This window comes from Musca vetustissima, unplaced genomic scaffold, assembly GCF_032173495.1.
Source record: "Musca vetustissima isolate MV318-11 ecotype Yass unplaced genomic scaffold, APGP_CSIRO_Mvet_v1 utg37050, whole genome shotgun sequence".
NCBI classification, from domain to species: Eukaryota; Metazoa; Arthropoda; class Insecta; order Diptera; family Muscidae; genus Musca; species Musca vetustissima.
The window spans coordinates 34,216-47,402 of NW_026886428.1; the positions used below are offsets into that span (position 1 = coordinate 34,216).

The 13,187-nt window shown below is 33.6% G+C and overlaps 1 pseudogene; it reads left to right on the forward strand.

Annotated features, from left to right (window-relative positions):
- Window positions 1–9,667: 9,667 nt before the first annotated feature.
- On the forward strand, window positions 9,668–10,395 carry LOC133333942 (serine protease inhibitor 88Ea-like; annotated as a pseudogene).
- The last annotated feature ends 2,792 nt before the right edge of the window (window positions 10,396–13,187 follow it).

The following is a 13,187-nucleotide window of genomic DNA, read 5'->3' on the forward strand; positions in this document are numbered from 1 at the left end:
ATTTTGTATTAATATAAAATTTATTTTCTATGACAAAGAAAGACTTCAAGGATTATTTGATTAAATAATAATGTTGAATTAAAGTAGTTATATGCAAAGTATTCTCAACATGCCTCCTCAACATATTATTTCTTCAATTGTATACAATGCCCATATTGGTAAAACAAAATATATGTTTTGGTTTGGGTACAGGTTTTGTAAGGGCATCCGCAATCATTTCTTTCGTTGATAAATAGCTTAACTTGACAGTCCCATCTTGTATCTTCTCCTTTATGAAGTGGTACTTGTAGTGTATATGTTTTGTTCTAGAATGGTGAGCACCAAATTCTGCCATTTTTTGTGCACTTTGAGAATCGGTGTTTATTATTATGGATTCCTCATTAGGAAAACCAATTTCTGCCAGCAGGTAACTCAAGTACGAGGCTTCTTTAGCCGCTTCCGTAAGAGCTACATATTCAGCCTCAGCACTGGATGTTGCAACTACTTTCTGTTTTTTAGATTCCCAAGAGATCACTCCTCCTGCTAGAATAAAACAAAATCCAGATTGAGATTTTCTATCATTGACATCTTGCGCCCAATTTGCATCACAAAAACCCTCGATAGGAGCTGACGTTTTCTTGTAAGAAATAACTGCATTTCTTGTAGTACTAAGATATCTTACTACTTGTAAAGCAGCAGAATAATGTTGTTTCCTCGGATCTATTGAAAATTGCGATAACATATTAACAGCACACGTAATATCTGGCCTACTGTGCAGTGATATGTATAATAAATGTCCTATTAATTCTTGATATTGCTTTTCGTCAACTTTTTCTTTTTCTCCTGCAACTTGCGGTTCCTTTTCTAACTTCATATTAGCTATCATGGGCATCTTGACTGGTTTGCATTTCTCTAAATTATATTTCGTTACTAACAGTTTTATGTATCCTGATTGTGATATTGAAATTTCATTTTTCTTTACATATACTTCAAGACCAATGCAATGTTTTGGAATACCCATGTCTCGGATATTAAATTTTGACTGAAGTGTCTTAACAAATTTTTCTGTCAATATCTTGTTATTACACGCAATGACTATATCGTCAACATAGAGTGCAACAATCATGCAAGATTCTGCATTGTTGATGTAATACATACACTGGTCATACTTTGATCGGTTTAAACCAAACTCTAAAATTATAGCATCAATACATTTAAACCATTGTCTTCCAGATTGTTTGAGTCCATAGATAGATTTTTGTAACTTGCATACCTTATGTTTTGTTGCCTCTTCTACAAACATCTCTGGCTGCTCCATGTAGATTTCTTCGTCTAATGTTCCGTTTAAAAATGCTGAAGATACATCTAGTTGCCGTAGTTGAAGATTATGCTCCGCTGAAAGAGCATAAATCAATCTCAATGATGTCTGTCTTACAACCGGAGCAAACGTATCCACATAATCTATACCCATAACTTGGGAGTATCCTTTGGCGACCAGTCTTGCTTTGCGTTTTTCTACTGTTCCATCAGGTCTAATTTTTGATTTAAAGACCCATCTGCAACCAACAGCTTTTCTTCCTTCTGGTAAGTCACTTAATGTCCATGTTTTGTTTTTCATCAATGATGCGTATTCTTCATTAATAGCTTCATTCCATTCGGCAGCATGGTTTGATGATAATGCTTCTTTAATTGATCTTGGGTCCATACTTTTTTCATCAACCATATGGGACGATTCATTATTTTTCCTAAATGACCATGACCTTAGTCGATGTTTAATGGATTCAAGTGGTTCTTGACTGTTCGTTCCAACAGATTTGGTGTTATTGTTATCAGGTTTATCAGGCTTCTGATTGATTCTTTCTTTGGAAATTTCTATGTCAAGCTCCTTATCATCACGTTCCAAAAGCCCGTCATTTGATTCTTGCTCATCATCATTTGATATTTCATTATTAATATTGTCAAGAGTTTTGATTTCAAATTCATAAAATAAATCAGTATCAGCTTTTTTTGTATTCTTGAATAACTCGTTTTCGATGAATCTTACATCACAGCTCTTTATAACATTTTTGGTGCCCGGTCTCCACAACCGATATGACTTTGATTCATTTGAGTATCCCACTAATATATACTCATTACTTCTTGCTTCCCATTTGGATTTAGACTTCTTATTTAGGGCAAATGCTTTACATCCTATTTGCCGCAGATGTTTCACGCACGGTCTCTTACCTGTCCACAATTCTTCAGGGGTTTTTCCATTATTTAAATTTGTTGGACATCGATTTCTAATATATGCTGATGTATTTATAATTTCAGCCCACAAAGAAGTCGGTAGATCAGCCTCTAACATATAACAGCGACCCATCTCGACTAACGTCCGATTCATACGTTCGGCAACTCCATTCTGCTGTGGGGTGTATTCTACAGTAAGCTGACGATAAATACCACAATCTTTCAAGAACTTTGAAAATTTTTCGCTGACTAATTCTTTGGCATTATCACTTCGCAATATCTTAATTCTCTTTCCAGTCTCATTTTCTACAATTGCCTTAAATTCCTTAAAAGCCTCTAAATATTGATCTTTATGTCTGAGAAAAAAGACAAAAACTTTTCGTGAGAAATCATCGATGAATGTTGCAAAATAAAGGCTTCTTCCCATTGACTCACACCTCATTGGACCACATAGGTCTGTATGAATAAGTTGCAACACATCGGTGGATGATTTTTCATTCTTTCGGGGAAAAGATTTTCTTGTTTGTTTTCCACGAATGCACGCTTCACAATCAATTTTTATTGTCTTCAAGCTAGGTAATCCTTTCACCATTTGAAAAGATGATAGCTTACTCAGATCTTTGCAGTTTAAATGACCATAACGCCCATGCCATAATTTAAACTCATTTTCAGCACTTTTACTCACAGAATTTGCGGCTATCTCCTTTTCAAATATGTTGACAGTATATATGCTATTTTTCTTACAGCCTTCTATCAGGATATTGCCCTTTCGCATAATAAATGCCTTATTTTCTTCCATTACTACTTTGCAACCTGAATCAGTGGCCTTACTGGTAGACAAGAGATTGTGCTTTAAATCTGGTACATATAAGACGTTATTTAAGTAAATGGCCTTTTCTCCGCTAACATTTACACAAATCGCCACTTTCCCTATGCCTTTGATATCTATTCCTTTATCATCCGCTAACTTGACGTTTCCAGTATAGCTCGTGTCAAGATTAAGAAAAAGAGATTTATCATTGCACATGTGTGATGATGCGCCACTATCTATTACCCATTCCTGTTTAGATCTGACAAAATATGCATTTTCTGTAGCGCCCAAAGAATTTTCCTTGTCTTCACTGGATCTTGAGTTCCATTCAATAGATATTTTCGCTCTGCAGTCTTTAGCCTTGTGTCCTTTTTTCTTACACCGAAAACATGTTATTGTCTTTTTGTACCTACCTTCCATTAGATTTAGGTTGTAATTCGGATACGTTTCTGCCTTCTTCTTGAAATGCTTTGCTTTCATTGCAGCATCTTGGCTTACTTCAACTTTTTCGCCAATTTCAAGCAACCTTGCCTTCAAGACATCAAGTTTTGGAAATTCGTTAGCAGTATCAACAGCCGCCTTAACGGCTGAAAATTTATCTGGTAACGCATCGACAATTACAACAGCTTGCAGATCTTCATCGAGTTCAACCCCCATTTCCGATATTGATGATGAACACGTTTCAAACTCGATAAAAAACTCAGAAATAGTTTGATTATCCGACATTTTCAAGTTCAGCAGTTTCCTATAACACTCAATTTTTTTTCTTGTTGTTTTGCGGTCGTATGTATCTTGAAGATGCTTCCACATTTCGCTTGACGTTTTTATATTCCTTACCGTGTTCACTATATTCGGTTCCAATGCTATCAAAATCTCGGCTCTTGCATCCATATCCTTTTCGATAAACCTTTGTAAAACTTCCATTTTTTCTTCAAATTCAGCTCGTTGTTCGTTTGTAGGATTTCTGGGGAGACTGCCTATATTTGGTGCTTTATCCACTCCCAACACAATGTTAAGCAGTCTGTTTTTGTGCAAAACAGCTTCCATCTGTGTCTTCCAGGTCAAATAATTATTTCCGTTGAATAACGGAATACGGCCATTATACGATGTCATTATTTGTTCTTCAGCACGAGATCTTAACTCACACAACCCAAAAATTGAATATATTTGTTCTCACCAAATTATTGTTTAAATTAATCCTTCAGATTTTTCCTTATATCCCCGTTATGGCGCTGGGCCCATAACCTATTGAATCAGAATAAATGCGCAATGGAATATTGAAAAGTATTGCTTTTATTGAGACAATATTTTATATTAATATAAAATTTATTTTCTATGACAAAGAAAGACTTCAAGGATTATTTGATTAAATAATAATGTTGAATTAAAGTAGTTATATGCAAAGTATTCTCAACAGTCTGTAACAATTTTGTTGGAATTGTTAACTTTTCTAATAAACCACAGCACCGTGTTAAGCCAGCATCGTCGTACATTTTCTTCAACTTATCCCAGATTTCTTTGCCGGTTTCTATATCCCGTACATGAATATATAAATTCGAAGATTTAGTTCCTAGAACTGACTTCCTAGAACTTTACTTCCAACACAAGTAAATTTATTTTTACCATCAAATCAAAATACATATTTTGTATATGTGTGTGTATTGTTTTGAATACAATGTCAAATAAATTCTAAATAAATTGAAATACATGAAACTTAGCACATATCACTCTAGACTCAATTCAGAACGCTATGCAAAATTTGATGCAAATCGAAAGAAATATAGAGACTTTAATGCACCATTTACACAAAATCTGACGAAAATTTGTGTGGGAGCTATGTCTAAATCTGAACCGATTTCAACAAAATTTAACACAGCTGTACAAATTTTAGTCTCAATCGGATAATTATAAGTCACTTGGTTGTACTTTAATTGTGTTGTAGTTACGTCCTTTTGTTTCAGAAAATTGCAAGTGAAAAAAAATAATAATTTTTTTTTAATTAATTTGGCTCTAAAATGCGGTTAAACTTTGAAAAAATTTCCAGCCATGCTCCATTTTTATAGATTTTTGTTTGTTGTTTGTGCATATTTTCTTGCCTTCATATCTCCGAAACTAAATAATATAATTATTACTTACATCTTAATTTCATAAATATGTATTTACTTACCATTCTAAATTCTAATCGTTTAGTGTTTCTACCACAAATGGTTCTGCGCTTGGCATAAGTTTCCATTTTTCCTACTTTTTGAACGTCGTCTGGTAAAAAGTGGTCAAAACAAATGCAGTCGTTTCAGCTAAAATCCGTTCCACAAATTTTAGCTCAGATTTGCCTGCGTTGTGGATTCACTGGGATTTTGAAAAAGGTCCTTTCTCTTTTTGTTCTTTTTTTTGCACAAAACACACTTTCGCATGTCTAGAGAATTAAATATTATTAGTTTCCGATTCTTTGCAAATTAAAATTCAAATTTTGTATTTTATCTACGCAAATATTTATTTAAATTTTTTGTTCTGAAATAACATTTGACAAAAACACAATACAATGACAAAATGTCAAATGCAATGACAAAATGTCAAATTTGACACTAGTAGAACGTACGAACCAAATCACCTGGGACTTGCTGTTACCTTTTATTATTATACCACGAGAAAAAGGATGGTTTAGAAAAAGAGGTCTTTTTAACCATGTAAAAGTCTTAACAAAGCTTGGGGTCTATTCCGGAGAAGAATGCTAGGTTATCACTATCATAATTACCAAACTGTCTGTATCTTCTGCCACTCAGCGATGGGCACCTACAGAGGATATGTTCAATTGTTTCTAGCTCTTCTTCGTCCTCACATAGACGGCATAGGGTAACTCCACCCAAAGTTGGCAAGCGGATATTTGGAATTTTACTTTTCTTAGTGAAGAGCACCATATCTGTCTTAGCGGGATTTACGCCAAGACCATTGGCATGTGCCCAATTGGACAGAGTTGAAAGCGCACCCTCCATAAAGGCTTTGATGGAATTGAAGATAAAAAATTAACTATTTGCCTGGATTCACAGAGAAAGGAAAGCGCACGTATTTAACTTTAAGAAGGCTTTTATTCAAAGAATACAAAGATAAAGCAGAGTTGCCATAAATTACATTAGTTATATGAATGAGGTATGTTGTTACACAAGAAAAATAATTTTTACTTCAACATCCCCTCACTAAAAATAATTTTTAATTCAGTCCCATATTCTTAACAAAACCGTCGAACTTATTTCGTAAATATAACATCTTTGCTGATTCCATGACATCCATCGGAGTCGGAGTATCCATGTAGAGTATTATCGGAATTTCCTTTAAATGTCAATCTGATATCGATTTTTCATTTTATGTACCGAAGAATTCGTTTAGCGGCTTGCCAATGTTGCAAGCCGTAGTTACTGTTAAAATAACTTAAAAATGTACAGCATAACATATGTCTGTTCTAGTAACTTGGGCTGCAAATAAAAGACTCCCAATCAGCTGTTGATACGAATACTTGTTCATGTTCTCAATTTCTGTTTTCGTCTTGGGACTTTCCTCCTTACATAATTTCACATTCGGGTCTATTGGAGTTGTGACGGGGTTAAACGAAAACATTGTAAATCATTTAAACACTTCTTGTAAATAATACGATTTATCCAGGGATATACTTTCATTCGATTCTTTTGACACACGTATACCCAAAAACAAATTTAGTTTTTCCTTAAGTTTTTTTTTCAATTTCGTTAAAAACCAATTCTTTTGAAATTCATTGTTCCCAAGAATTATCATGTCATCTACATAGACTGCGAGTATCAAGATATTTGAATTATAAATTTTTTAATATACACATTGATCACCCTTTTTATGATCTAGCCTTAGCTCCTTCAAAGTTTTGCTTAATTTTGGATTCCACATTCGTGACGATTGTTTCAAAACATGTATTGTTTTATTTAATTTTATAACTTTCCCTTTGGGAATTACCATACTGTCAGAAGTTGCGATGTAAATATCTTCATTTAAATCGCCTTGTAGAAAGGCTGTGCAAACATATATCTGATTGATATTAAGTTTATGCTCAACCGCTACTGAAAATCAATTCCTTAGGGAACTATATCGCACCACTTGCGAATATGTCTTACTATAATCAACAACTTTGTGCACATTCTCGTGCTACTAGGCGAGCCTTATGTCGAGCTATATTCCATTCCATTTTGTTAGCAATTTTACACTATCAGGCATATAAACGACTTTCCATTTACTATTTTCTTTTTTTTCTTACTTTTTCTCTTTACTATTAATTGCTTCTGAATAATTACCTGGTTCATTCCTTATTCCAAAAACGGCATAGGTAACGTAATCATTCACAATTCCTCACTAACAGCTGACTCATATTCATATCAGCATCCTGCCCTTCGCTTTGATTTACAGCATAATTATTTTCATCTCACCTTATTATTATTGTTATAGAAGTATCTGGTTCACGCTGAATTTCGCTGATGTGAATTTTCACCCAGAATAATCCTCACTAAATTCTCATCATCTTTATGTTTTATTGTTTCATTCATAAGTTCTCCTGTTTTTGTGTGATCACTTCTTGTAAAATACATTTGGTCTTCCACACAACATGTATGCTTATGTACATCTTATTCGCCTCCGTATACTCTATAAGCCTTGGATGTTTAAAAATATCCAAGCATGACACACTTATTTGATCTTGGAATCATCACCATTGCTTCGCAACTGAATACTCGAAGGTGTAATAATTTAATTTCGCGATTGCTCCATATCTCCTCAGCTTCTTATGAGGTGTTCTGTTTAATAAATACGTTGCAGTATTTATACTCTCTTTCTAAAAACATTTACTTAAATTCGCTTTAGTCATCATTGTTTTGTCCTTTTCAACAATTGTACGGTTCATCCTTTCTGCTTTCCCATTTTGTTGAGGAATGTAAGGTACTGATATGTGGTGTAAAATACCATTATTTTCGCAATTTTTTCTCATCTCACTATTACAAAATACCAAATTTCCATTATCCGACCTCACTATCCTTACTTTCTTTTTTGATTCCTTTTGGCCATTTTCATAAATATTTTCAATTTTGATGCAACTTTGGATTTGTTTTTCAATATGTATGTAACAATTTTGTTGGAATAATCATCCACAAATAGTAAAAAAATATCGACTTCCACCTATCGAGTTTTCCTCCATAGGTCCAAATGAATCTGCATGTACCTATAGGGCAAATTCTTGTTAACTTTTCTAATAAACCACAGCACCGTGTTAAGCCAGCATAGTCGTAAATTTTCTTCAACTTATCCCAGATTTCTTTGCCGGTTTCTATATCCCGTACATGAATATATAAATTCGAAGATTTAGTTCCTAGAACTTCACTTCCAACACAAGTAAATTTATTTTTTCCAGCAAATCAAAATACATATTTTGTATATGTGTGTGTAGTGTTTTGAATACAATGTCAAATAAATTCTAAATAAATTGTAATACATTCAAGTTTAATTGAAATGAAAATAATGTTTTTAACACGTTCGTCTGGAAGTAGTTACTTTGTTGTGGACAAAACAAACTTTTTAGGGTATTCCCTACTGGATTTTGGGAAGAAATCATATCCTTTCATTCATTTTTTGCGTTTTTAGTTTCGTGTTGAAAAATGTCAAATAAACACAAACACTTGTTTCGAATATTTATTTTATTTTTGGCAGAAGATGCCACACGTGCCTAGTTGCTTTTTTGTTATTCACCTCAAGCTGCCCCACCTTGTATTATTGTACCATGGCTACAACGGAAACATTTGGGTTTTTAATGCATTAAAAAATAGTCTTTTTGTTTCATTATTAGATACATAGCGTTGACCGTATTCCACAAAATTTTAAATTTTGAAACTACTGTACAAATTATTACAAAATGTTATTCGTGTACTCAAAAGTGCAGTAAAAGAAAGTGAATTGAGAGAGCAGATTTGACAATTGTGTTACTGAATAAATTTTCCTTGTAATAGTTTGCAAATACAAGGAAAATTTATTCAGTAAGAATTTTCTTGTGCCATCAGGTGATATTTAAACTACAACAAAGAAAATTATTATTGTATGTAACACTAGTGTCAGTTTGATAAGTCGAAAAATGGAATGAAAACAAATGAAATATAAATAAATTTGCTTTATGTTCAAAATATAATATTTGTGAATTTTCAGAATAAAATTGAAAAACATTAATGAAAATCTTGCAAATTTATAATTCTACTGCTTCCCGATCTTTCCTCCAAATGAGTCATTGCCATATGTAGAAGTAACTCACACAAAAACGATAAAAATAGCGTTGAAAATTGCAATTTTTGGTTGCAAAAGGATTTGCTACTTTAAATTTTTCCATTAGGAAATAGAAGTAAATTGTAAGCCAAAGGGTAAAGCGGTGTACACACTATCATTTTTGAATGACACTCTTGCTGAAATATCGGTTTGCTTGCCAGTGTGGCCGTTAATTTCTCTCAGTCATCAGGCAACCACAAAAAAATATATGGTTGCGTGACATTCAGATGTTGGATGTTTGTTGGTTCGATAATGTGAACATTAAAACGACAGTCAGACAATAAATTTCAACAATAACATGGACTCCGAAAACGAATTTTTAAAAGAATTCCTATGTTGCTAATAAAATGCAACGATCGCCTGGAGAAACAAATGCGCTACAGCCGTACCAAGAAAATGCCTTTGGAATTCACCGCTGCCGATCGTATCTACTTCGATAAGGCCATCAATTTGGCTGCCTGCATGAAGGAGAATTTCCAAGATAAACTTGAATCGTTCGACTTCAGAACCAAAGCCGAAGAGGGACGCATGGAAATCAACAACTGGATTGCAAATGTAACACGCAACGAAATCCACGAAATGTTCAATCCCTGTGATGTTTCCTTCGACAGTCAAATGGTTTTGGCTAATGCTGCCTATTTCAAGGTTCAATGGTCGGATAAATTCGATTCCAAAGATACAAAACAGGAGGTTTTCTATACCACCCCTTGCCAGTATTCTTTCGTACCCATGAAACATAAACGTGGAGAATTTGGAATTGGTACTGATTCTACGCAAATTGGGCATCAACAATCTGTTCGAGCATACCGCCAACTTGAGTGGCTTCTCCACGGAAACAAGCCTGATGTTTGCTGATGCCAAACATGTTGCCAAAATCAAGGTTGATGAGGAAGGCAGTACTGCTGCAGCAGCCACAGTTTATTTTCAGTTTCCGTTCAGCACGTGCCGCAGAACCACCCAAATTCGAATGTAATAATCCATTTATGTTCCTGATCTATGATAATACCGCCAAGGCTGTACTCTTCACAGGCATTTATCGTGGTCCCAAAACACAAAAGTAGACAGGCAAGGAGATTCTTTCACCTAGGACTTTACTCGTCTCGTTCCCATTCTATTCGTTTTCTTCTTCTTTCAATTTAATTTCTACTGCTGCTGCTAATACTACGACATTTGCCCTATTCTCTCTGTCTATTGTTTTATTTATAAAAAATGAGTACGTGCTTAATTTTCGTTTTATATGTTTTATTTTTTAATATTATTTTATTATTTTTTGTTTTGTTTATAATAATTATTTTTATTTTCTTTAATTTGTTTTTCTGTTTATTTCGAATAAATTATAATAATAATAACAACAATGACCGTTAGGGTAATTTATACAACAACAAAATGAAAAAAGGAGGTAGATACATGGTTCTTTTTGAAAACATGCACAGAATCACTTTCTGAGTAGATGTATGCATGTCGGTTGTCTGTTGATGTTAAATTGTATACAAAGTACGGGTCACATTTATGATCCGAATGACAATTTTGAGCGAATTGTATTTAAGCTGATTTATCAAAAAAAAAAAAAAAAATCGCCCATAAAAATCCGCATAATGGTCAACAACAATCTCACAAAAATATTGTGAGACCGAGATTTCATTGAGAAACCAATAAAATTCGAAGCCTATTTTTGATTATTATTATTAAAAATTCACATCCATTTTTTTATCATCCATTTTTATTAATATATTTCTTTTTTACGGCGTCTTATTAGCACAATTTATAAATTTAAATGTCGGTTTGAAAAAAGGCATGAATGATACTATGGCCGCTACAAACAACACAACAAAACTGTAACAACTGATAAGTTATCAAAACTGTCACTCAAAAATGATAGTGTGTACACCGCTTAACGAACTTCTGTTGCGATTTATTTGACTTGAAAATGTATAGTTGTTAACACGAAATTAGTACTTCTTTTTAACTGTTCAGAAAAAAATTAAATATCGATACTATATTTTTCTATCGTCTGCAGATTTAGGAATATATGTCAATGTCAAACATTTCACAAAATTGTGTTGTAGTTTTTCTGATTCCTTATGTATTGTATAGCTCAAATTGTATTATCGTATTTTCAAATATAATGTATATAAAAGTTTCCTGCTGGGTCGTTGTACATAATTCAAAAGTGTCATATAGAACTTGACACGAGTACTACGCTACAATCAAATCAGCGGAGTATTGCAGTTACATTGTACAATTGTACCATGAATTAAACATTAAAATGGACAAAGAAAACGTAAACGTAAATTTTCCGCTTGTTATTCATTTTTCGGATGAAAATTATTTTGTTTGCCCCAAATTGTTTGTAGTTTTAATCAGCTGTGTCGATACAATATTTTTACTGGCTATTGTTGGTTTACTTTGTGCAATTTTCTCTCTTGAAAACGAAATGTTCGTATTTACACTATGCAAATTCTTATTTTATATTATTGTAATGTTGTCAGCATCGCGCGGCGAATTAAAATGAAAAATATGTGTTTTAACATTGAGAATGCCAATTGTGGGAATCTTCACAGGGAATTGGACTGGTCGGTTTGTTGCTGTGAGCCTCGAAAATATTTCAGTTGTGGAAATATTTTCCTCACAATTATCATCAAGTGAAAATGGGAAGGAATGAAAGGAAAAGAAAAAGCAAAAATGCAATGTTTTAGTTGGTGAAAAAGAACAATAATGGTTCTTTATTTAGTTTTTCGTATTGAAACGACCGCTTACCAAGGACAACAGTAATGGTTGATGCTCAGTTAACAAGTAATTTATTGAAAGGAAAATCGATCATTAACATGCAATGAGAGCACATAAAGTTCACTTTTTAGTACAAAGATAATATCTCTCAATGAAAAGAAAAACTTAATTTAAAAGCTATCAGGGGAGGGAAATCTGACGTGAACATCACGGGCCCCTTGCAGTACTACTGCAATGGAAATTTATGTATTTTATATGCTCACATCTGCTTACAAAAATGTAATACTGTTAAAACGATTAAGGATAAATTAGGGATGTAATGCATTTTTAACATTTATCTTAAAAATATAATGGTCTGCTATTGGAATGTTGTGTGATACAGCATATCAGCAGGACAGGAGGACAGGCAGCTCTTCTTTGGGACGTATGAATCTGAAAAGGAAGTTTGTGCTTTGCTGGAAGAAATATAAAATAGTGCTTTCGGGGTTTTAGTGTAATCAAAAGTATTTTGGAATAAAACTTGGAACTTTTACTTCGGAAATGCTTAAGCAGCATAGAAAACATTTTTGTAGAGCATAGCTTTGAATTTGTACTTTGGAAATAGTACGGAATGGTGAATGGAAATAAAATTTGGATGAAATTATGGGAAGAACAAATCTTGGGAGGTACAGTATTTTCACAGTCGCAACATGAAAAACTATTCGAGGATATGTCAAGGCAATGGACAATATCGTTGAAACTTTAAGAAAGTATATAAAATATATATCAGTATACTGAGGTGAACTGACATAGTTAAGCATAGTGACCCAATTTGGAGTTAGATATAATAACGGGAATGAATATCTAGCTGATTCTAAAGCAGTATTGTGGCATGGATTGTATCTGGCTTCAGCTTGACTCGAATGTGCACAACCAAGTACATCACGCAAAATCTTACTTACAGCAGAATACGTAAACGAAAATGCATCAGCTAGTGAAAAACGAATAGCAATGTACGGTTTACAAATGACAAGTAATGTGCCAATTTGACAAATGTGGAAGTCAGGACATCGATCACCGGGGTGGTTACTGAATCGAATTATTTGGAATGGAGTAGGATCGGAGTGAAGATCTGCTGAAATACGGA